Here is a 25208-nt window from a genome sequence, read left to right as displayed (position 1 = left end):
AGTATGCTGCTCGCTTTGACTAACATGTTACAAGTGGCAGTGGAGTTATTCCTTAAACTGCAAAGGCAAGAGGAGTGCAACATAGTAGCTACAACACAAGGTTGCATGTGGCATTCACGGAGGTGCTGACCACAGTGGAATGTCGCTTTTGGGCTTGGGAAACAAGCACTGAGTGGTGGGATCACATTGTCATGCACGTCTGGGATGACGAGCAGTGGCTGCAGAACTTTTGGATGAGGAAAGCCACATTCATGGGACCGTGTGATGAGCTTGCCCAAGCCCTCTGGCGCAAAGACACAAGAATGAGAGCTGCCCTGCTGTTGGAGAAGTGCGTGGTGATTGCACTGTGGAAGCTGGCTACTCCAGACTGCTACCGATTGGTCGCTAACCAGTTCGGAGTGGGAAAGTTGACCATTGGACTCGTGTTGACAGAAGTCTGCAGGGCCATTAATCGCATCCTGTTCCGAAAGACTGTGACTCTGGGCAACATGCATGACATTGTGGATGGCTTTGCACAAATGGGCTTCCCTGTTTTTTTACAGCGCTGCAACTGTGCAGTTTCTGTGCACTAAGTGGCTTGGCAGTATGTACACCTCGAGAGTTACAATGCAGAAATCTGCTTTACTGTGTAGAAACTTGCCAGTGTAGACAAGGCCTTAGTCACTATTCAATAACCCACCCCTCTCCTTCATTAATGCCATGGAATCTGAAAGAAACACTGATGTCTCGTCCACTCCCCATTTTGACCAGGAATTACAGCAGTTTCAGTGCAGGCTTTTCCATACATGGACTACGATTCCTAGATGCCACAAAATTATTTATGGATGTAATCTCAGCCTTAATTGAATTTCCCAGATTTTCTGGATTCCAGCCAGACTTTTGATGCAAAAGTAATATATACGGTAAGGTCTTTGGAACAGGAACCTTGTCCTTTTACCTGCTTGGAGAAGTGCATGGCCCTCTACAGTGCTATATACAAAGAATAATAATTTGAAATTGCACATACTTGACAAACCTACAAGTAGGTTCATTCAGTATGTGCGACATGTATTTAAGTAGCATAGATATGTATCTTTGTAGTGTTCATGTGATAACTGTATGTGGTATGTGCATATGCAACATATTGCTGGTGTGTATGCAAGACATACCTGGTGTATGTATGGATGTATATGTTTTATAGGCTTTTGTGGTCTCCAGCCAGCTTAAAACAAAAGCTACATTTTTGTTACAAAGTCAAAGTCATCTCTTCTGAAATCCAGTTACATTAGCAAAATGTAATTCTAAAATAACACTTCATGACCATCAGCCCAGACTTTGCCCCAGAAGCAACAGCAACTCATCCTCCCACCAGCAGATGCCAACCATCTCCCTTTTATTCAGGGTGGAGTCTAATGGGTCACACCTGCCCAATGAGTCTCCATTAATTGAATTGCCAGTCTCTCAAGGGTTCAACACCTGTTAACAAGGTGTGACAGGAGAATCCTGGTACTCTGTCACAAAGTGTATGTGGGTGGGGATAATCTGTTTTTATGTTATTTGAACAGGGTATGGTGTATACATTTGTGTGTGTGTATTTGAGCACACGTGACTATTGGGCAGCAGTTCATTTTGTTCTTGCTGGAGTCACCAGAGAGTTTTTGTTTTTATTGTTTTTGCTAGGAAGGGGTTAACTAGAATGCCCTTGCTGAGCTACACGTCTCCTTGCATTCCAGGGTAAATGGTGTTTTGCAGAGCCTGGTTACCTATGGCAACAGCAGAGGGGAATATTGCAGACGAATCTTTTGAATCACAGGATTTACAGCCCATATGTTTATTCTGCAGTGAAACACTTCCAGCTCTCTGCTTCTGATGTGAGCTGGGAACCACGAGAGGACTTTGCAGAGCCATTTAAAAGACACTGGGAGTTGGAAGCAAAGGATTTTTAATCAGAGGACTGCTTCAGAGAAGAATAAAAAACAGCAGAATCACAGCAACCTTCAGGATGGGCTAAACTAGCACTATACTAGGGTCACCAGACAGCAAGTGTGAAAAATTGAGACAGAGGGGGGGGGGGGAGCGGTAATAGGAGCCTATATAAGAAAAAGACCCAAAAATCGGGACATCTGGTCACCCTACACTATACATAGCTATACCTATCCCCCGGCAAAGACATATACATTTTCTCTCTCTCTCTCTCTCTCTCAAGCTTCTCAGATTTCAATCCTCAACTGCACCACAGCAGCTTTGCACTAACCATCAATGCAAAGTGGCTCTGAAACTGGCATTGCCGGCCATAGGAGGATCAACTCAGCATGAGGTGTCCTTCTAGTGCCATGGAGCCTCTTACAGAACTCCACTCCTCTTTGAGCTGTTGGCAGCTGGCACAAATTAAAGAAGCCCTCAGGCTGCTCCAATTTATGCTTATAGACTACCTTGGTGCAAAGGTAGTCCAGGATTGGAGGAAAGCAAAAACAACTTTGCACTTTCTTCCTGAGTTGTGTTTCAGGTTCCTTGGCAATAGCCCAGGATCACAGTCTCAATGTACAAAAAACATCTGCAAATATATATTTTAGATACAATCTGCTTTTATGTATAACATGGGCATGTACTAGTGATGTCAGTCTAGATCCATGAAGGGGACTTAGATACCATGTTGCAACTTTATGTGACTCAGGCATCCAGGCTCCCTGTATTGTGCACAGGGACAGTTAGGTGCTTAAGAATGGGGCCCACAGAAGACAGCACACTCAGCAGAGAGCCACCTAAGTTAGTCAATAGGAAATGCTGAAGCTACACCCCTCAAAGCTGGTTAGGCACCTAACTGTGGGCCAGAGGGAGATGCTCCCCTCTGCTGAGGATTCACAGCTGCAAGCCCTCCCTTGGAGCTAGGTGCATATGCCCTTTCTCACAAAAAGTTGTGGTGGTGATATCACTGCTCCTCACATATACTCAATAACCAAGTAGTTCAAGCACTCACCCAGAGCACAGGTTCAAATGCCCCTTCTGCCTGCTATGGAGTAAGGTTTTGAACCCAGGGCTTGCTATTGTTACAGGTACCCTAACCACTGAGCTATGGGGTATTTTTAGAGAAGGTTTTGCAATCTCTCTTGTTAAAGCTGTTCTATGTTGTATGAACTACTTAACAATCACTGGGTTAAAGACTGCACACAAATGACTCTGTAGCTCAGTGCTTACAGCATTTATCTATGATGCAACAAGTTCAAGTCCCTGATCCCATGCTGTATACATTCAGGGGAAAGGTTTTTCAACAGGAGAACTTGAGACAGTGCATCCTCCCCCCCAGTAATATGCTATAACACAGTGATTGGAGGCACTCTCCTGAGAAGTGGGAGTCTTAGGTTCAAATCTCTGCTTGATATTGTGCAAGGGGGAGTGAACCTGGGTCTCCTCCATCCTGTACGTATGAGTGCTTCAGCCTGTGGGTTAAAGGTTATAAGGGCAGCAGCTGTGTTTTGTGTCAGGCCCACTCTAGTAGGTGTGTTCTGAGCACACCTACCAGATTGGGACCGACAGGCAGGGCAACATCTAATTTGAGGATCCTGCTGAGGCTTAGGCATTTGGGTGTCAGGTCTGAGGCAGCAGTGCATATGCCCAGTGGCAGAAATTCAGGCACCATAGTCACTTTGCCAATGGAAACAAGCACCTAATAACTTTAGGCAGCAGGTGAGCAGAGTTTTTGGGGATCTAAATTTTGGATTTACGTGTCTAAAGTAGCAGTTAGGTTCCTAAATCCCTTTGTGGATCTAGCCCATTGTTATTTGTTCTGATACCTTTAATTTTTGGTTTTATATCAATCTGAATTAGATTCTAAAACCCTCATGGTCAGGAGTATGCCATATATCTGTAAAGTGACATGCATATCCATGGCGCAATATGGGAAATAAATGTTTTATATGTAAGGCTAAGATTTAGTCATGGTGTTTTTAGTAAAAGTCATGGACAGGTCATGGGCAGTAAACAAAAATTCATGGCCTGTGACCTGTCCATGACTTTTACCATAAATCCCCCTGACTAAATCTTAGCTGCTCCTGGGACCCTGGGGTGCTGCTGCTTGGGGGAGGGGCATGGGGTGCCACGGCTTTGGGGGGCACTGCTTGGGGGGCCCTGGGGCACCGCTGCTTCTTGGGGGGGGGGCTGCCACTGCTGCTGGGAGGTGCAGGGTGCGGGTGCTGCTGGGGAGGCGGCAGGTCTGGAGCCGCTGCTGCTTGGAGCGGGGACGGACACAGGGCACCACTGCTGCTCCGGGACTGCTGCTTGGGCGACCCCCAGGGCCAGCCACACTGGCCACTGCTCGGGTGGCCCCAGGGACAGCAGCACCAGCTGCTGCAGTTGTGGAAGTCACGGAGGTCCCAGAAGGTCCCAGAATCCATGACCTCCGTGACAGACTCACAGCCTTATTTATACACATTATATGTTAGTGTTCAAGGCAATAATACTACTGTAGTTAAGGTTGAGAAGGCCAATTCATTGTAAACATGGACAGACAGACACATAAGATTAAATTCACATGGAAACATGCAAATTACAATTTTCTCTCTGGAACTCTTGTGCCCTCATATGTTGCTACTTCTTTATTGAGCAAGTTGCAGAGTATGTTACATACTAACCCAGTTAATCTAGATGTTTGGGGGAGGGGGGAAATGCTGTTCTTGCTGAATGAGAAGCTGGACATTTTGAAGGAATCTTCTGCTTGTTTCTAGAAGATCAGAAGGCAGGTCATTACAAACTTGCTGTAACCTAGGAAGGGTTTGCCTTGCTGGTAGATATTTAACAGTCATAAAGGTCTATTCTGTGATGCTGTCTATGGAGACCCTTTCAAAGATGCCTTTGTCCAGTGCTGCAGTTGGAATTTTGCACTCTTTGGGAAAAGGAAATACTAGAGAAAAAATAAAATACAAAATGTTTTTGTTTAATCCTATGATCTAATCAAGCTACAAGAACCCCAAGAACTCTGACATGGGTGCACCTGTCTTACTAAGATTTTGTTTTTTTATGAATGATTGATATTAAAAAGTAACATTTTTTAAAGTTAATTTCCTTCCCTCAATTGAGAAAATAAAAGCAGAATCTGGGGTTATTGTTCAGGTCATGGTTTGTGACTTTTCTTTGAAACTGTGGACTACGGTAAATAGTTCATAACATATTTAGCAAATGATAATGCAAATCACAGAAAGCAGAGAAGAGAGGAGGAAGAATCCATCCTCTTGCTGGGAAGAGAATGGCTTTTTAGAGTAAGGGAATAGTTATCTATTTATAAAAAGAACAGGAGTACTTGTGGCACCTTAGAGACTAACAAATTTATTGTAGCATAAGCTTTCATGGGCTTACTGTGGCATAAGCTTTCGTGGGCTACAGCTCACGATGAAGTGAGCTGTAGCCCACGAAAGCTTATGCTACAATAAATTTGTTAGTCTCTAAGGTGCCACAAGTACACCTATTCTTTTTGCGGATACAGACTAACATGGCTACTACTCTGAAACCTGTTATCTATTTATCTATCCTTGCTATTTAATGCACTCATCACCACAGTATCTAGGCACCAAATACATTTGGATTAGGTTTCTCTATAAAGTACTCTGCTCTGCACTACTTCTAGGTTCAGCTTCTACTTGTTTTGTTTTTATTTGTTCTTTAGAATTCATGAGAGCAGGGTGGATTTCATTAAAAGGTAGGGTTTTCAGTGTGCTGTGAAAACAGTCAGGCTTGGGCTCATTTTGATCTAATTAGCTTAGGGGGCTTTTCCCACACAAATAAATCACTGAATTTGCCATTCTGTTTTCCTTGCCTCTGTCCACCTGGAATTTTAAAGCGTTTAGGAAAAGAATCAGAGGATCTGGAAGCACTAGGAATTGTGTATGGTTGAAGAATGGAGAGTAAAAAGAGCTTTTGTTCAATAGTGTGTGTGTTAGTTTCTCATTCTCCACTGTTTCCTGAAAACAGGGTTTTGGGGAAAAAGCTCACAGACACGTAGCATATTTCCATTAGCAGAGAAAGCAGCGGGAGGTAATGGGCTTGGGGGAGGGAGGTGATAATCAGAGATCTGCTTAGTCTTCAGAGAAAGAAAAACGCTTGGGCGCCTGCTTTGCCATAAATTGCATCTGGTGGTTGAAGCTACAGCAAGTTATTAAAGCAACTGCATTAAAGTCATAATTCAGCAGGTCAGCACCAAGCACACTCTGCAATCCCTCCTCCATCATCCCTCCCAGCCCCATTTTTGGAGAGGACTAAACACCAGTGGCCTGAATCAGCTCTTACTGCAGCACTTAATTACTTTTTTTTTTTTTTTGGCCCCTAGAAGAGGTGCGGGCGAAAGGGCAGAGACTTGAGGTAATTTGCTTTGGACACTCACAGGGAGATGGAGCTGCCCATCCAAGTCTGGCTGAGAGGGAAAAGATGGAATTCCACTCCCCAAATTTAGTTTTCTCCACATGGTGTATGGAGCTGCGGCAGCATCAGCACATCCACTAGCTCAGTGCCCCATCCATACTGTCAAAATTCTGCTCACAGAGTTTATTGTTGTTTGATCCTGCTGAAAGTAAGGGCTGGAGACTGAATTGCACAAACACCAAGATGGATGCAAGAGCAACAAGAGCAACTTGTGAGCAGCAAAGTTAACAAAAAACTCTCGTGCCCAATATGAAGAACTGGGATGGAGGAGGCAATATTTTACTATCATTTTGTTTTAATCTGTTTGTACAGCTCCCATCCTTCTTTATGTGAGGAAAGCACCTTCCAAATAAAAAACTTCAGTGTTATTTTTTATAAAAATAAATAAAAACTCTATCAACGCCCCACAATCTGAGCAACCTTACATCATCCAACCTGGGGTGTATGTGATCAAGAAGAAAATTTGAGAAGAAAAAAAGATCAATAATAAAGCAGATTTCAGCCTCAGGCTTCCAGAAGAGCTATTATAAGCATGAAAAATATGTATTTTTAAAATAGTGCAAAACCTTGTTGAGAGATCCTTCTAATTGCCATTTGGTGGGCTCTGAATGTTCAAGGCCACCATGGTTGGGGTTTGGTTGTCTTATGTAAATGTGAGGCTTTTCTATCATCTTCATGAGGGGTAGAAATGTCCTGGAATCACCCATAGACCTTCAGTATATGCTTCACAGAAAAGTGCTTTGGGGCTCTGTTTTTATTGGCCTGGCTGTGAGGAGAACAGCAGGACAAGCTTCTGAGACCACAGGGCCCCTTCCTTTCTTTGGATGTTAAATATTTTCTTCATGAATCTAAGGAGGAATAGTGACGCTGAAACTGCTGAGATGACAAGTAGGTGCATGAGGTCACCAATGATGCCAGTTTAAGAAAACTCTGAGCTTTCTGTGTGTGTGTGTGTGTGTGTGTGAGAGAGAGAGAGAGAGAGAGAGAATGTGAGAGAAACCGAGAGAGAGGTTTGCTCCAGTATTCTCAGGGAAAACCAGGAATGATTTCTGTCTGCAGCAACCTGTATATTTGTTTTATCTTTCCTGAAAATTGTGTTTGCTTGTAGACATTCTTGTATGTTGTTTGTTTTCTACTGAGTGCATAAATAGATATCTTTTGGAGATAACACCAAAATACTGGGATACTCTTTCCATTGCCTATCAAGTCTCCAACAAATTTTCTCACAGTTCCCTTGCTGTATGACAGCTACTTTTACTCATGAGTACTGAGGACAAACAGAACATCCCACTTCCTGCTGGGTTGTTTGTGTGTGTGTGTGTTTAATTTTTATTATGAATTTAGTACAGGTGTGACTAAAATGCTCTGTTAGTTCACAGAACAGATAATGGCAAGGCAAGCTTTCCAAATTACTGACTCCTGCCAACATGACTCAGACTTGATCTAGCTACCTCTAGGGGACTGAGTGAAGTTCATTCTGTATGGTCCATTCAGTCACTAGCCCTTCCAAATAAGGGGACAATTTAGCATCAATTGTGCTGATAGTTTCTATGATAGAGATAACCTGCCAATCCAGAATTGGGCTGTGACCTGCCAAAATAATTTCATACAGATTCCCAAATATACTATAAATGGCACTACTGAGTCAAGACCAACATGGAACCAGTAACCTGGAACTAAAAAGTTCTAAATCCTATTTCCCATTTTGTCTAAACTGCCCAGGAGTGTGTGTTTTCTGTATTCTGCAGGAGACAATTTATCATTAGAATCGTATTCTTTAGAGTTCATTAATTTCATTCATGTTTAGAAAGTACTTTGATAATGTAAAGCATTAGATACATGCTAAGCATTACTGCTATCATTACTGTAGTTATTGTTATTATTCCAGGCACCAAAACAATGAAGCAGATATTCTCATGTAAGAGCTACCATGTCCCCCAAAATGTGAGAATATCACTCTTGCAACATCACAACTGTGAAAATATTCTCTTTACAGTCTAGATGTTATTTTCACTGCTATTTCCAGCAACAAGGGGGCAGCAAGGAGCCTCAGTTAGAATTTGGAATTAAGCAAGAGTCAACATTACTGCCTTGATATAATTTGTACTCCTTATTTATATTATCTCCTTAGATCATGCTAGAAACCTCGCCCCTTGAGATATTGGACACAGAAATAGGCAAAGCCCAGGAGACGGTACAGAATCCCACTCTGGCTTCCAGCAAATAGACTTAGATGTGACTCAATATGCCTTTCCAAATCTTTCTTCATTCAGCATTTATTATCATTTGTAGTTGGGGCTATGTGTGCACTGCAGGCTTTGGTTAACAACGTGATTGAAGTACTGAACTTTCAAAAGCATGGACTGAGCTTCACAAATAGTGCCCTCACAATTCGAGTGGATTCAGGCTTGATACCAATATTTCACAGACTTCTACCTGCAGGTGCTTCGATCAGTGGACCAGAATTTCATTTACTTTCTGTGGGATTCTCTAACACCCTCAGCAAACCCTAACCCTGCTAGCATTAGGAACCCTGGATACTTTCCTGAGACCTCACCCAGTTTAATAGTGTAGTCCTCATAGCATTATACTTTTGGCAGTCCCTCTGCACCCTCCTCTGGAATTCCATGTCGGATCACTTCCAGTGAAATGCCCCTAGATTTTGGGAAATGCTTAGTATCCAGATCTAAAAATAATATTTACTGAGGGATTATAGAAATGCTTGGGAAATGCATTGACAATAGCAAACATTAATTTCAAATCTTTAGACAAAATATAGATATGTTTGGGAGAAATGTTAAGGAATATTTCATTCTTCAAAATGCAGTTTAGATTGATATGGGATCTTGTGTAACTCCCTACAGCAATGCTCTCAATAAATCAAAGCAGCTATCCCTCTGCCTCCTGCAGCAACAGGAAGCAAGAGGAACTATTTTCCTCCTCTCTCTCTATTTCCAGCAAATAGACTTAGATGTGACTCAATATGCCTTTCCAAATCTTTCTTCATTCAGCATTTATTATCATTTGTAGTTGGGGCTATGTGTGCACTGCAGGCTTTGGTTAACAACGTGGTTGAAGTACTGAACTTTCAAAAGCATGGACTGAGCTTCACAAATAGTGCCCTCACAATTCGAGTGGATTCAGGCTTGATACCAATATTTCACAGACTTCTACCTGCAGGTGCTTCGATCAGTGGACCAGAATTTCATTTACTTTCTGTGGGATTCTCTAACACCCTCAGCAAACCCTAACCCTGCTAGCATTAGGAACCCTGGATACTTTCCTGAGACCTCACCCAGTTTAATAGTGTAGTCCTCATAGCATTATACTTTTGGCAGTCCCTCTGCACCCTCCTCTGGAATTCCATGTCGGATCACTTCCAGTGAAATGCCCCTAGATTTTGGGAAATGCTTAGTATCCAGATCTAAAAATAATATTTACTGAGGGATTATAGAAATGCTTGGGAAATGCATTGACAATAGCAAACATTAATTTCAAATCTTTAGACAAAATATAGATATGTTTGGGAGAAATTTTAAGGAATATTTCATTCTTCAAAATGCAGTTTAGATTGATATGGGATCTTGTGTAACTCCCTACAGCAATGCTCTCAATAAATCAAAGCAGCTATCCCTCTGCCTCCTGCAGCAACAGGAAGCAAGAGGAACTATTTTCCTCCTCTCTCTCTCCAGCAATGGGAGAAGCACACCAATGTCATAAAGCTGCATTAAGTCCAGGCTCTGCCGCATAGTCCATTTCTGAGACTGTCTCATATTCTAGGCACATCCCTATGGCAATAAAATCCTTAGCATCACATCCCAGCCATGACAGCAGAGGGAATATGGAGTAGCTAAAAATACAGACCCTGCTGCCTCAAAAGCTTATACGCAGCAGGCGACTGCTTGTGACCTCTACACCCCTTCCCCTGTGCCCGATGCAGACACCAAAAGCAGGTTGTGAGCAACCTCAGCTCCAAAGGCAAAGATGAGCAACATCACCATTATTACATGGTGATGGGCACTAAACACAAACACATCAATAAACCCTTTTGTATCTGTTGGGAAGAAACAGAATTCTTCTTCCTCCCCAGGCCTGCCTGGCAAGTCAAGACAGAGAGGTGGGGTCTGTTGCTTTGTTGTTTGTGGGGTGATCATTTCTCATTTCACTTTGCATAGTTAAACACCCCAAAGATCCCTGGCATTAGCATGCACTATAAATCTCCAGGACACTGCAGCTGTGACTGGATTATTTATAGCTCTGCTCTTACATTACCAACTCCAAAACATCACACAAAGAGGAAGGTAATGAAATCTCCATCTTCCCAGCCGTGCTCTCTAATCTGAAACGGCATTTCCAGGAGCCATTTTCACTGAAACAGGGAGTCTAGAAACAAACACATTCTTATCCTCCCACTCACAGTCAGACAAACTCACAACTCTCATGCACATACACAATCACACATTCTTCCTCTGCCTCTCACACACAAACTCAGAAACAGTCTTATATATTCACAATCTATTCCTTTCTCAGGTGCGCGCGCACACACACACTTTCTTTCTCTCTCGCTGGCTCATACAAACACAATCATGAACACACCCTGTACCATAACGAGGAGCAGAATTTAGCCCACTGAAATAGCTCACATTTACACCTATTAAAGGCAATAAATTTACAACCTTGTAAGATCAGAATCTGCCTCACTCTCTCTCATACATAAAAATCCATAGCTGTTCTTGAAGTTGTCTCTTTCCTCAGCCCCCTCTCTATGCATTAATCATTCAACATTTAAATAATCATCCACTTGCTTCTTTTTGCTTTGTCAATGAAAATTTTTCAGCATTAATTATCAAACTCATTCTCTACTGAGGTTTTCTTGGCTCTTTTTAATTAGTGGGTGTAAGTGTCAATTTATAGTCATCTTGTTCCATCTTCAAAAATATCCTGTGTATCATCTACATTACAGAACACATTTTGTGTGTGAGAGAGACTGTGAATGTGTTTGAGATTATGAATGTGTGAACCTGTGAATGCCTGGATGAGATTGTGAATGTGTGTATGATCTGTGTGTATGCAGAAAATACATGGAGATGTTTCAGCATTAGAAAGTCTAGAGTCTTGGAGACTTTATTTTACAATTTGGATTTTACCCTATAACTACAAAATTCTATGGATTCTAATCCCAGTGACACACTGCATTGGATCAGCCAACTTTAGGTTACAGAGCAGCTTTCTTTATATGCTCAGAGAAAACAGTGGGAGGACGATCCAATTTTATCTGGGGGTGCTCTTAACAAAGCACTCAAGCTTCACTCTCATGGTTTATAATAGAAAAGATTGGACTTTTTGGGTCCAGCATTCATGTGCAATCCTGCAGTACCAAAGTCGTGTATGCAGTCCACTGCACATGAGCAGCCCTAAAATAACAAACTAGTGTGGTGCAAACAATAACAAAGCATGGTGTAACAAAACACATAGACTAGAGATTTTAGGTTATAGTGAACATGTTTTGCCATACAGACTGAAAAACAGTGTGAGAGAGGCTGAATTACATTTGAAAATGTAAGATCATTAACTAGAAATTGATTATGGTCACATTTCTCATGTACAGTAGACCCTCAGAGTTACAAACAACTCTGGAATGGAGGTTGTTTGAAACTCTGAAATGTTTGTAACTCTGAACAAAATGTTATGGTTGTTCTTTCAAAAGTTTACAACTGAACATTTACTTAATACAGCTTTGAAACTTTACTATGCAGAAAAAAATGCTGCTTTCCCTTTATTTTTTTAGTAGTTTATGTTTAATACAGTACTGTACTGAGTTTACTTTTTTTTTTTTTTTGGTCTCTGCTGCTTCTTGATTGGGCACTTCCAGTTCCTAATGAGGTGTGGTTGACAGGTCAGTTCGTAACTCTGGAGTTTGTAACTCTGAGGTTCTACTGTACAACTTTCACAATTCTGAATGTTGTAGTCAACTATTCCAAAGCATAAATGGTTCCCAATTTCTTTATTATGCTGGTAGGCTGCAGCTTGTATTTAATTCAATGGGATGGATGTAATCAAGAAACAATTTGCTCCTTGGCAATCGTTTCAGCTACCAGATGCATAGAAATAGTGGGGGCCCCTTAACTGCCAGTTTGGGATGAGACAGGCACTCAGGAGAAAGCCTTAGTTCTCTGTAAAAATAGATCACTAGACAATGTTAGATCTGAGTCAAGAAAGTAAAGTAAATAAAATCTCCAAAGCAATAGTGAAAAGGTTATGGCTCTGAAATGCTTTCCCTCTGTTCGGACAATGGTTCAGGTTTGCCTGTTCCACGTACAGATATGATGTCATCCCTTTTCATAAAGCCTCCACTTTGGGGGGAATTAGATGGTTAAGGGGATCAGGAATGTGAAATGAAGCTTGTCACCCCAGGGCTACAGATATTAATTCTATCCAGATTCGTTAGTGACCAAAATGTGTTGCCATCAGATGGCTACTCAGTAGCGTTTGTTAGCAAGAATATCACCATTTGTATTATCATAGCACCTAGGAGTCTACTCATGGACTGAGAGAGAGACCACTTGGCAAAGTGTCCCCTGGCCTGACAAACTCATTACACCAAACATATGGTTTATAGGGTATTTTGTATAAAGAGTAATATCTGAGGTGTATATATAGAAAGCTTGTGATCTGTCAAGATTAATAATCATAGTGAGATATATGTACAGATAATATTTAAGGAATAATGTATTTATACTGAAAGTATGCTTTATGGACTTGGAGTACCAATTAGTCACCAGGGGAAAATGTGTTTAAGGATGGCCCATTCAGACAGGGCAGGTTGTCAACCCACTCCGCTTAGCTGGTGATGCAATTGTTTAGCCTTGTGCAATACTAAGACTTTGAATGGGAAACCATCAGATGCAAACAATCAACCCACTTGAATGTAAAAAAGTAACTTTAAAAGAAGACAGGGGTTTGCCTGTCTATAAAGAGAAACAAAAGGCTGTTTTCAGTTAGGGTGACCAGATGTCCCAATTTTATAGGGACAGTCCCGATTTTGGAGTCTTTTTCTTATATAGGCTCCTATTACCCCCCGCCCTCGTGCCGATTTTTCACATTTGCTGTCTGGTCACCTTATTTTCAGTAAAACACAGAGGAGGGAGAAGGACTCTGTATTCAATCACTGAGGAAACCCCTTGTGGAATGGGGGTGTTTTCATGAATGTTTGGATCCTGGTTCTTGTGAAATGAGCCAGCTCTGCAACACACTGAACTTTTGGGGGAAAATATACTTTATTAGATAGGAAAGGTAACTATTAATAAGTATATGCCCTTCTTCATGTTTTATAATTTTATTTTGTATTGTAACCATTTCCATCACTCCCTCTTGTTTCTAGTTGAATTTCTATTTTTTTTAAATAAAACTTCTTTTGTTTTATTACAAGTGAGTGTGATACATGAGCGGTGGTTTAAGGCAGTGGTTCTCAACCAGGGGTATGTGTATCTCTTGGGATACGCAGAGGTCTTTGAGTGGGTACATCAACTCATATCTAGATATTTGCCTAGTATTACAAGAAGCTACATAAAAAGCATTAGCAAAGTCATTACAAACTAAAATTTCAAATGGGCAATGACTTGTTTATACTGCTGTATATACTATACACTGAAATTTAAATACAATATTTATATTCCAATCAATATATTTTATAATTATATGGTAAAAATGAGAAAGTAACAAGTTTTTCAGTAATAGTGTGCTGTGACACTTTTATATTTTTATGTCTGATCTTGTACACAAGTAGTTTTTGAGTGAGGTGAAACTTGAGGGATACACAAGACAAATCAGACTCCTAAAAGGGGTACACTAGTCTAGAAAGGTTGAGAGTTGCTGATTTAAGGTAAAACTAGGAAAATGGGTTAAACTGCTCCTGTGGGGCAGAGGAACTGGGATTTCTGTGAGTAGCCAGTGCCAGGGGCTGGATAACACAGAGGAATTATTCAAAGGGACTTGGTGACTGAGGTCCACCTCTTGTTAACCTGCAAGGCAAAGACAGGCCTGGCATAGCCCCCGGAGAGTGGCTGAAAGGCTAGTGGTGTTAAGAAGCTAACATCCAGTTACCACAAGCAAAACTCCCTGACACTGGAGGCTGGGGGTAACAAGCTGACACACAGTCCTGGACATAGGCGGCAGGTTTGTATAATTTTTGGTGGGGCCCAAAATGGTGGTGCCCCCCCCGCTCCCGCCCTGTAAGCCGATATAAAATGAAGCTACTACGCGTCAGTGCCACAAGATTACAAGGGTCAATTAAAAGTGGAAAGTCAGAAGCAGCACTTGCCTACTTCAATATACAGTATTATATTTTGTTGCACCTGTTGTGATGAAGTGGGAATGTTCTTAATATTTTCTCTGAATACTGTGTGGGTGCCTCAGTTTCCCCTGCAAGATGCCAACTGAAGGTGTTGGAGACAAAGAGATCAGGTGGCCTCCCTGTCCGGAAGAGACACAGAGGCCAGAGGAGGGAGTGTCAGTTTGGAGCTGGCTGGGGAAATGGGGAGAGACCCAGAACTTGGTTCTGGGCTCCCCACCCCCCAAAATGGACCTGACAGAGGGGTTCTGTTTTCTGAACCAACAAGCTCTGTTTAAACTGTGTTCCCGTCATCTAATAAACCTTCTGTTTTATTGTCTGGCTGAGAGTCACATCTGACTGCGGAGTTGGGATGCAGGGACCTCTGGTTGCCCCAGGACCCACCTGGGCAGACTCGCTGTGGAAAGTGCATGATGTGGAAGGGCATGCTGAATGCTCCGAGGTCAGACCCAGGAAGGTGTAAGCTTCTTGCCCTGGAAACAGTCTGCTCAGAGAGAGGAGGCTCCCCCAGAGTCCTGACTGGCTTTGTATGGAGTTGTTCCAAAGCATCACAGCATCCCCTTCCACACCATGCACTTCCCAGAAGTCCGCACAGGCACTGACACTCCCTCCTCTGGCCTTTGTCTCTTTTCCAGGCATTAGGAGGCCACCCGATCTCTCTGTTCTCCAACACCTTCAGTTGGCACCTTGCAGGGGAAACTGATTTGGGAGAAATGAAGTAAAAGCTGCCCAAACCGAGCTTGAGCACTCCTGAATTTTGAGGTGTTCAAATCTGGAAGGCAGGTGCTGGGGGTGGGAGAGGGCTGTGGGCTCCATGGGGGAGCATGGCAGCAACTGTCTGGAGCTGCACGGAGCCAGACACGCTGGTCTGAGTGGGACAGTAAGCGGTTTGGGGGTTGGAGAAGAGGCTAGGGGGCAGTCAAGGGACAAGGAGCAGGGGGGGTTGGATGGGGCAGAGGTTCGGAGGGGCAGTCAGGGGACAGGCAGCAATTGGATAGGCATGGGAGTCCAGGAGGTTTATCAGGGGACAGGTAGGAGGGTCCTGGGGGGAAGTTGGGTGGGATCTCAGGAGGGGGCAGTTGGGGACAAGGAGAAGGGAGGCTTAGATAGGGGCTGAGGTCCCAAGGGGCAGTTAGGGGCAGGGGTCTCGGGAGGGGGTAATCGGGGGACAAGGACCAGTGGTGCTTAGATAGGGGGTGGGGGTCCTGGGGGGCAGTTGGGGCAGGGGTCTGGGGCGGGGGCAATCAGCGGCCAGGGACTTGGATTCAAAGGGCTCTGGGCTGCTGGCAGCCGGGGTGAGCCCTGAGCCCTTTAAATCCCAGCCGGGACGGGAGTCAGAGGGCTCTGAGCTGCCGGCTGCGGCGGGGAGCCCAGAGCCCTTTAAATCTCAAGCCGCGGCTGGGATTTAAAAGGCTCTGGGCTTCCTGCCGCAGCGGGCAGCCCAGAGTCCTCTGACTCCCGGCCGCGGCTGGGATTTAAAGGGCTCTGGGCTCCCCGCGGCTGCCGGCAGCCCAGAGTCCTCTGACTCCTGGCCACGGCTGGGATTTAAAGGGTCTGCGCTCCCCGCCGCAGCAGGCAGCCCAGAGCCCTCTGACTCCCGGCCGTGGCTGGGATTTAAAAGGCTCTGGGGTCCCTGCGGCTGCCGGCAGCCCAGAGCAGGGGAGAAACCTAGCTCCAAATATTGCTGGAGCAGAGCCCCTGACTGTGAATATTCCTGGGGCTAAAGCCCCAGGAGCCCATATAAGTTGGCGCCCATGGTCCTGGATGCCCCAAAAACCATCACATGGACTCCATTGCGCTAGGTGCTGTACAAACACAGATGAGTTTGTATTTTCAGTTCAGTTGCACAGGACTAATGCCTGCCACAAAAAATACATCTCAACAGGCTCTAACTGGCCCTTTGCTAACAGCTTCAGTGAAGAGGCCAGGGATTGAATGAGCCATGAAGACTAAACTAACTTGTCACTCCTAGAGGCAGCCTTTCCAGTTAAGAAGTGAGGTACTGGAAACTGTAGAGAGTAAGAAGCTGGCACTGGTGTTACCGAGGCTATTGGTCTGTGAATAAACAGAAACCTTCAGTTTCCATGGCTGTCAGTCAGCACTTTTAATTAGTACTTAAAAATAAAATAAATAAAGTTTATATTTTGTTCTACGGAGGAATATAAATAAGCAGAAGTAACAGTATTTTTCCAAATAATGGAGTATCTCTCCAATGTAATGGAAGTTGTGTTGGTTGAATACTCAAACACTGAGTTGGAAATATAGCTCATGATTTTATTGCATTTATTTTTTTAAATATCTTTTCATGTGCATCTCTGACATGGTTAGCAAACTACCAGAGCAGCAGTATAATGTGTTATTCAGCCAGTATCATATTAAAATGCAGTATTACCTATGTCAGTAATATGAAGATTTAAAAGAATATCAGCCTGATTCTCATTTTCACTAATGCCATTTTACTGTTTTGGCAATGTAAAGGGACCTGCCAAAACAGTGTAAAGCGGTCTTAGTGTATATGAGAATTAGGGCATGGATAAGCATATCTGCCTCCAAGTCTCTACTAATTTCTTTGAATGTTTATTCTGGTGTTGTCACATACTGACCAGTGTATAAATAAAACATGACCAGGAATCTGAATAAGTGTGTGACAATAGCCTAGTAGTTTCTCTTAGAATATAGCTGGGATCAGTGTAGAGACCCAAAAAAATTCTGGCGTTGATTAGTATCAGTCTAGTTCCTGGTGGACAACTGTTCATGTCATTACAAAAACCATCTGCAGCAACACAATTGATCCCACTGCTGGAAACTCAGCAGAGAGGCCAAGGATGAAATACACCATGGAGCGTGATCTCCTCTTTTCCCTCTGTTATCTCCACGTCAGGGGTGGAGTACATTGGTTGGACAGTGTGGGTGAAGTTTGTACTTCCACTGCCTATGCTTTCTTTTCCCCCGGGTCAGAGAACTTCAGTCATTAGAGCTGTCAGTCCAATGCCTTTCATGAGCATTCAATTCTCTGAAAGAATTTTTAATGCACTCAGTTTTTCAGTATTGTATTTTTATAGGCTATTTTTCTTACCTTTCATTTTCTGTAAAAAACAACTTAGTCTTTTAAACTCACATTTCCTTCTGACTGATTTTATCCTTTTCCACTTGGCAAGTGTTGATATTTTTCTGTGACTTTCCAATGGTAAATAAAAGGGAATTGAAATCAGCATGACCCCTTTTTATTTACTTATCTCTCTGGGCACTCCCATCATTGATAATATCTGCAGAAAAGTGCATAGGTCTGTGTTTATTGCTCCTGCAAAACCATGAGAAGAACCTCACATATAGTTTAGTCTGACCTATTAAAATGGTGATGAATTTAAAGTTTTGTCTTTCTTAGAAAAAGAAAAGTGAACTTGACAAATCAGACAATTGATCTGATATCAACAAGATGAAATTCAAAAAGAACATGTGCAAAGCACTTCACTTAGGAAGGAAAAATCAAATGCACAACTACAAAATGGGGAATAACTGGCTGAGGGGTAGTACAGCTGAAAAGTATCTGGGGTTATAGTGGATCACAAATTGAGTATGAGTCAACAATGTAATGTAGTTGTGAAAAAGGCTAATATCATTCTTGGGTGTATTAACAGAAGTGTGGTATGTAAGACATGGGAGGTAATTGCCCCGCTCTACTCAGCCCTGGTGAAACCTCAGCTGGTGTACTGTGTCCAGTTCTGGGCACCACACTTTAGGAACGATGTGGATAAACTGGAAAGTACAGAAGAGAGCAACAAAAGTGATAAAAGTTTAGAAAATCTGGCCTCTGAGGAAAGATTAAAAAAAACCCCAAAAAACGGGTATATTTAATCTTGAGAAAAGAAGATTCAGAGGGGACTTGATAACAGTCTTCAAATATGTTAAGGACTGTTATAAAGAGGATAGTGTTCTCCTTGTCCACTGGAGGTAGGGCAAGAAGTAATGGGCTTAATCTGCGGCAAGGGAGATTTAGGTTAGATATTAGGAAAAACTTTCTAATTATAATGGTAGTTAAACTCTGGAATAGGTTTTCAAGGGAGGTTGTGGAATCCCCATCATTGGAAGTTTTTAAGAACAGGTTGGACAAACCTGCCAGCGATGATCTAGGTTTACTTGGTCCTGCCTCAGTCAATGCAAGGGGCTGGACTTGATGACTTCTCAAAGTCCCTTTTAGCCCTTCATTGGTATGATTCTATGAGTAGTTCAAATCTATCTAGCTGGGTCCAAATTGTCAGCCATCCTCCATTTTAGAGAGACGAAGTGGGTGAGGTAATATCTTTTATTGTACCAACTTCTGTGGGTGAGAGAGACAAGCTTTTGAGCTTACACAGAGCTCTTCTTTCACCTGAAGAAGAGCTCTGTGTAAGCTCGAAAGTGTGTCTCTCTCCCACCAACAAAAGCTGGTCCAATAAAAAAATATTACCTCATGTACCTTGTCTCTCTCATATCCTGGGACCAACATAGCTATAAGGGCACTGCATACACCCTCCATTATAGGGATGTAGTAAATTTGAATGCAATCACTCGCATGTGTACAATCTGCATTTATGCATGCAAATTGGGTGATTAGGTGCAAAATTACATGATTTGAATATGTAATGCTAGAACTGAGCAAGTAATGTGCAACAAAAAAAGTATACTATTTATATTATTTTATTCACAAATTATCTGTAACCAGACTGGGAAATAGTATTTTTTATTCAAAATTATTTGCCTATTTCATAAGCAACTAATTTTGGGTCTTGCAGATTGTTTGTGAACTGTTCATTATGAATATTTCAGGTTGAGTTGTTTAATTAGATAAGTAAAATAGTATTGGTTCTATTTTCTGTTTGGATAGTCTGTATAACTAACGAACTCAGAACAAACTCTGAATTCTACAATCAAATCTACAATTTAAAAATTGCTGTCAGTGAATATTAAAGCTTAAAATTCAATTTTTGTCAGTATTTGCACAAATAAAGCTTGAGTACTAGAATGTTCATGGAAAGTGAATAATAAAGAGTTGTAAACACAGCTGCATCAAAAATTGCTTTTGAATTCAAATATTCATTGATTTCTCCCCATTATTCATGCAACCCAATTGGCATTCAGTGTGTAGAAATATGTGGTTTGCATACAAAAGCAGCTGCATATGCAGAAAAAAGAAGCTAGCTGAAAACATTGTCCTTAGAGTCTCGGGGATTTTGAGGGGTATATGTAACACAGATACTCCTTGGCAAAGGGTCCTCTATTCTTTGCAAACAACTCTCGCCTCAAGCCTGACAAACTCACTACACCAAACACGTCTTGAAGGGTATTTTTAATCCATAAGGGTAACCAGTAAGGTGTCTACAGAAAGCCTCTAACCTATCAAGATTCATAATTATTGTGAGATGTTTGTACAGGTAATATTTAAGGAATAATGTGTTTATACTGAAAGTATGATTTATGGTTGTGGAGTAAAAGTTAGTCACCAAGGGATAATATGTCTTGCTGGTGGCCCACTCAAACAGGAGGAAGTTGTCATTCCATTCTGGTTAGCCAGTGATGTAATGCAAGCCTTGCTCCATCTCAAGACTACCAATGGAAAATTATCAGAAACAACCATGGGCGCCAACTTATATGGGCTCCTGGGGTTAAAGCCCCAGAAATATTCAAAGTCAGGGGCTCTGCTCCACCAATATTTGGAGCTAGGTTTCTCCCCTTTAAATCCCAGCCGCGGCCGGGAATTAAAAGGCTCTGGGTTGCCTGCAGCCGGGGGGAGCCCAGAGCCCTTTAAATCTCAGCCGTGGCTGGGAATCAGAGGGCTCTGGGCTGCCCGCAGTGGCGGGGAGCCCAGCGCCCTTTAAATCCCAGCCGCGGCCAGGAATTAAAAGGCTCTGGGCTGCCTGCAGCCGCGGGGAGCCCAGAGCCCTTTAAATCTCAGCCGCGGCCGGGAATCACAGGTCTCTGGGCTGTCCGCAGCCGCGGGGAGCCCAGCGCCCTTTAAATCCCAGCTGTGGCAGGGAATCAAAAGGCTTTGGGTTGCCTGCAGCCGCGGGGAGCCCAGAGCCCTTTAAATCTCAGCCGCGGCCGGGAATCCGAGGGCTCTGGGCTGCCAGCAGCGGCGGGGAGCCCAGAGCCCTTTAAATCCCAGCCGCGGACGGGAGTCAGAGGGCTCTGGGTTGCCCGCAGCGACGAGGAGCCCAGAGCCCTTTAAATCTCAGCCGGGCCAGGAGTCAGAGGGCTCTGGGCTGTCCGCAAAGATTCCAAGCCGTGGCTGGGATTTAAAGGGCTCACGGCTCCCCGTGGCTGCCAGCAGCCCAGGGCTGTTTCAATCCCGGCATGCAGCCGCTGTTTGCCCCCTCCTCTGACCTGTGCCCCAACTGCCCCCCAGGACTCCCACCCCCTATCTAACACCGCTGGTGGTCCTTATTCCCTGATACCCCTCTCCTGGGACTCCTGCCCCTAACTGCCCCCCAGGACCCACCCCCTATCTAAATGCTGCTGCTCCTTATCCCCCGATTGTTCCCTCCCAAGACCCCTGCCCCAACTGCCCCTTGGGACCCCATCCCCTATCTAAGCCTCCCTTCTCCTTGTCCCCAACTGCCCCCTCCTGAGACCCCCCCAGCTTTCCCCCAGGACCCCACCCCCTACCTGTCCCCTGATAAACCCCTGGGACTCCCATGCCTATCCAACTGCTGACTGTCCCCTGACTGCCCCCCTGAACCTCTGCCCCATCCAACCACCCCTGCTCCCTGTCCCTTGACTGCCCCCTGGAACTCCCTACCCCTTCTCCAACCCCCAGCCCCCTTACTGTGCCACTCAGACCAGCGTGTCTGGCTCCATGCAGCTCCAGACACATTGCTGCCATGTTCCCCCGTGGAGCCCACAGGCCCCTCCCCCACCCAGCACCTGCCTTCCAGATTTGAACACCTCAAAATTCAGGAGTGCTCAAGCTCAGTTTGGGCAGCTGTTACTTCATTTCTCCCAAATCAAATATGCTGATCCACTGTAACTTGCTGTAGAAAAAGCAGGATAAAATTGAGCAAGAAATGCTTATTAGCACTGGAATTGCTATTTTCAACAGCCATTGCCTTTTTGTTTGTTTAAGGAAGACAGTGATATTGCATTGGCAAATTCCCCATAGAAAGAAAGAGTGGAACAAAAGAATAATAAAGGCACCTCAACTTTTCCTCATTTATGGAGGACAGTCTTATAATATGCATCCAGATATCTTCCAATCACACAAGCTGAAAATTGTTCCACTTTACTGCACCTCTGTAATCATATGGGAACCAATCCTGTCTGTGTTTTGTGCACATACAAAATTCCTGCTGAATGACCTGCCCTGGGAGCGTTACCAGTGACCCAAGGCTGGGGAGGCAGGAGGTGTGTGTGTGGGGGAGGCACTGGTGTGGGGGAGCCCAGGGCTGGGGCACTGGTGGGGAGGAAAGGGGGAAGCCCAGCGCTGGGGCGGCAGGAGGTGTGGGTCAGTGGGGGGAGAGCCCAGGATTGGGGCAGCAGGGGGGTACAGGGTGGAGCCCAGGGCTGGGACGGGGGGCAGACAAATTTTTTTTTGCTTGGGGCAGCAAAAAACCTAGACCTGACACTGCCGGGTTCCCCCAGCCGCCGGAGCCCCGAGCCCTTTACTTTGACCCTTAGGGCTCCCAGCCACCTCTTCAGCTGGGAGCCCCCAGTTGATTTAAAATAAGGTATCACCTCCCCACCCCCAACCTTCCTCTCTTGGAGCATACTGTCTCCAGGGAAAGAAGCTTACACCTTCCTGGGTCTGACCTCGGAGCATTCAGCATGCCCTTCCACATCATGCACTTTCCACAGCGAGTCTGCCCAGGCGGGTCCTGGGGCAACCAGAGGTCCCTGCATCCCAACTCCGCAGTCAGATGTGACTCTCAGCCAGACAGTAAAACAGAAGGTTTATCAGATGACGGGAACACAGTTTAAACAGAGCTTGTTGGTTCAGAAAACAGAACCCCTCTGTCAGGTCCATCTTGGGGGGTGGGGAGCCCAGAACCAAGTTCTGGGTCTCTCCCCATTTCCCCAGCCAGCTCCAAACTGACACTCCCTCCTCTGGCCTCTGTCTCTCTTCCGGACAAGGAGGCCACCTGATCTCTTTGTCCCCAACACCTTCAGTTGGCATCTTGCAGGGGAAACTGAGGCACTCACACAGTATTCAGAGAAAATATTAAGAACATTCCCACTTCATCACAACAGGTGCAACAAAATATAATACTGTATATTGAAGTAGGCAAGTGCTGCTTCTGACTTTCCACTTTTAATTGACCCTTGTAATCTTGTGGCACTGACGCGTTGTAGCTTCATTTTATATCGGCTTACAGGGCGGGAGCGGGGGGGGCACCACCATTTTGGGCCCCACCAAAAATTATACAAACCTGCCGCCTATGGAAACAACTGCAAACAATCACAGATATTTGGAGGCAAAAATGGAACATTGCAACAGAAAGGGGATCTCTGAATAGAGATAAAAGACTGTTTCAGTATAACACAGAGGAGAACAGGCACTCTGTGTACTTTCACTGAGGAAACACCTTGTTGGGGAGGAGGGGTGGTTGTTCTCATGAATGGTTTGGATCCTGGTTCCTGTATAGTTAGTCAACTCAACAACAGAGTGAACCTTGGGGGGAAAACCTACTTTATTAGATAGAAAAGGTAACTATTACTTTATTTTATTTTGAATTGTAATAGTTTGTTTCCATTGCTCTCTCTTGTTTCTAGTTGAAGTTCTATTCTTTCTTAAATAAGCCTTATTTTATGTTAATACAAGTGGTGTGTGTGACAAAGGAGGGGTAGTTTAAGGTAAAACTGGTAAACTGGGGTATACTGTTCCTTTGGGGCAGAGATGTCGGGTATTTCTGTGAGTAGCCAGTGTCAGGGGATGGATATTAATGGGGAACGATTCAAAGGGGCTTAGGGACTGGGGTGCACATTTTGTTAACTTGCAAGGCAAAGACAGGCCTGGCATAGTCCCAGGATAGTGCTTGAGTAGCTGAAAAGCTGGTGGTGTTAGGGAGTTCACACCCAGTTACCACAAGCTAGACTCCCTCATGCTGGATGCAGGGGGTAACAAGGTGACTCACAGTCCTAAGAACCCCGAGAACTGCCACAGTATACCAATCCCTTACTGGGCCTAACGGGGTTAACAAGAGCCTGTGGGTGCAATCAGCCTCACCCCACTATACCTGCATAAGTGTCAAACCTGGAGGGAGGAGATGAAAGGGCTGAATCTGGCTAAATTAGGCCCTGACCAGAAAGGCGAGCAGATCTCTGGCTCTCACTCTGAGAGAGAAACCTAGCTGGAGTCAGGTAGCTGGGCAGGACTGCTGGCAGATAGAATCTCCTGGAAGAAAGGTATATCTGCAACAGGGAGACAGACCAGGGAAGTTGTGAAAGAGTGTCAGGAAGTGAGTCTGCCCACAACTCTATGGGCTGGTGAAGGGGCCTGAAAGGAACAGTAAGACTTCTGCTGACTCAGGGACTGCCCTGTGAGGGGAGAGGAGAAAACTATCCTGCAGCAGAACCAACTGGGTGGGAGAAAGTGCTACAAAGCTCTGAAGTGAGCCTGTGAAAGAGACTCAGAGAGAGGAAAGCTGATGATACATTGAGAGTCCAGGAAGGGGCTGAAGCAAAGGCCTAAGACAGGGCAAGGTAAGAAGGAGTCCACGAGGCAGCAAGGGGTCTGTGTAGTCAGGCCTTGGCTGCCTATTCAAGGGTCACTGGACCAGAGCCCAATGGAGAGGGAGGACCTGGGTTCCCCTACCAGCCCACTGAAGAAGGTGGAGTGGACACCACACCCCCAACAAGGTGTAAAGGACTAGTAAGTCTGAACTTGGACCGAGGGTCCAATGTGAAGCTGCAGCACTATTAGTTGTTGGACTACTGGTTTACCACTAGGGGCTGAGTTGCAAGAAGCAGCAGACTACCAGAGTGCCAGAACGGCTGTCAGCAGGGGATGCTAAAGGAGGAGAGTCTGCCACACAAACAACACCAAACCCAGCCACCAGGGGATTCATCAGCCAGTGAATCACATGCTTACATGGCTACTTTCTAAAGAACTACAGTATAGTATGGTGTAAAGTAGAGTAGCCACATCTTAGGGACAATCAAATTAGAAGCATTCCCTAACACACACACACAAGGGGAGGAGAGGGGGCTGGCTTAGTGCAAGACAAGTATATACCCAGAAAGGGCTTTGGGATCATCCATGACTTTGAGCTCTTCTTCTCTCCCACATCTCCTATGTCTGCAGATCTGTCTATCACACCTCTGCTACTCTACACATGTACCACCATGCTTCCTTTGGTTCATCGTCCTTTGTTGTGCTTTGTCTGGATCAGAAGGTAAACTTTTCAGGCACAGAGTGGTCTTATTGGTCTATAAAGCACCATGTACACGTCTGGTGCTCTAGTAGTAGAATCAGCAAAGAATCCTGTGGCACCTTATAGAC

At 44.4% G+C, this 25208-nt stretch overlaps 1 protein-coding gene across 6 annotated transcripts in view; it reads right to left on the bottom strand.

Annotated features, from left to right (window-relative positions):
• The window catches only part of ANGEL1 (angel homolog 1), a 351420-nt gene that overhangs the window by 163362 nt on the left and 162850 nt on the right, over window positions 1-25208 (bottom strand). The window lies entirely within an intron of this gene.

The sequence above is a fragment of the Mauremys mutica genome, chromosome 4, assembly GCF_020497125.1.
Source record: "Mauremys mutica isolate MM-2020 ecotype Southern chromosome 4, ASM2049712v1, whole genome shotgun sequence".
NCBI classification, from domain to species: domain Eukaryota; kingdom Metazoa; phylum Chordata; order Testudines; family Geoemydidae; genus Mauremys; species Mauremys mutica.
This window is presented reverse-complemented; position numbering and strand designations above follow the sequence as displayed.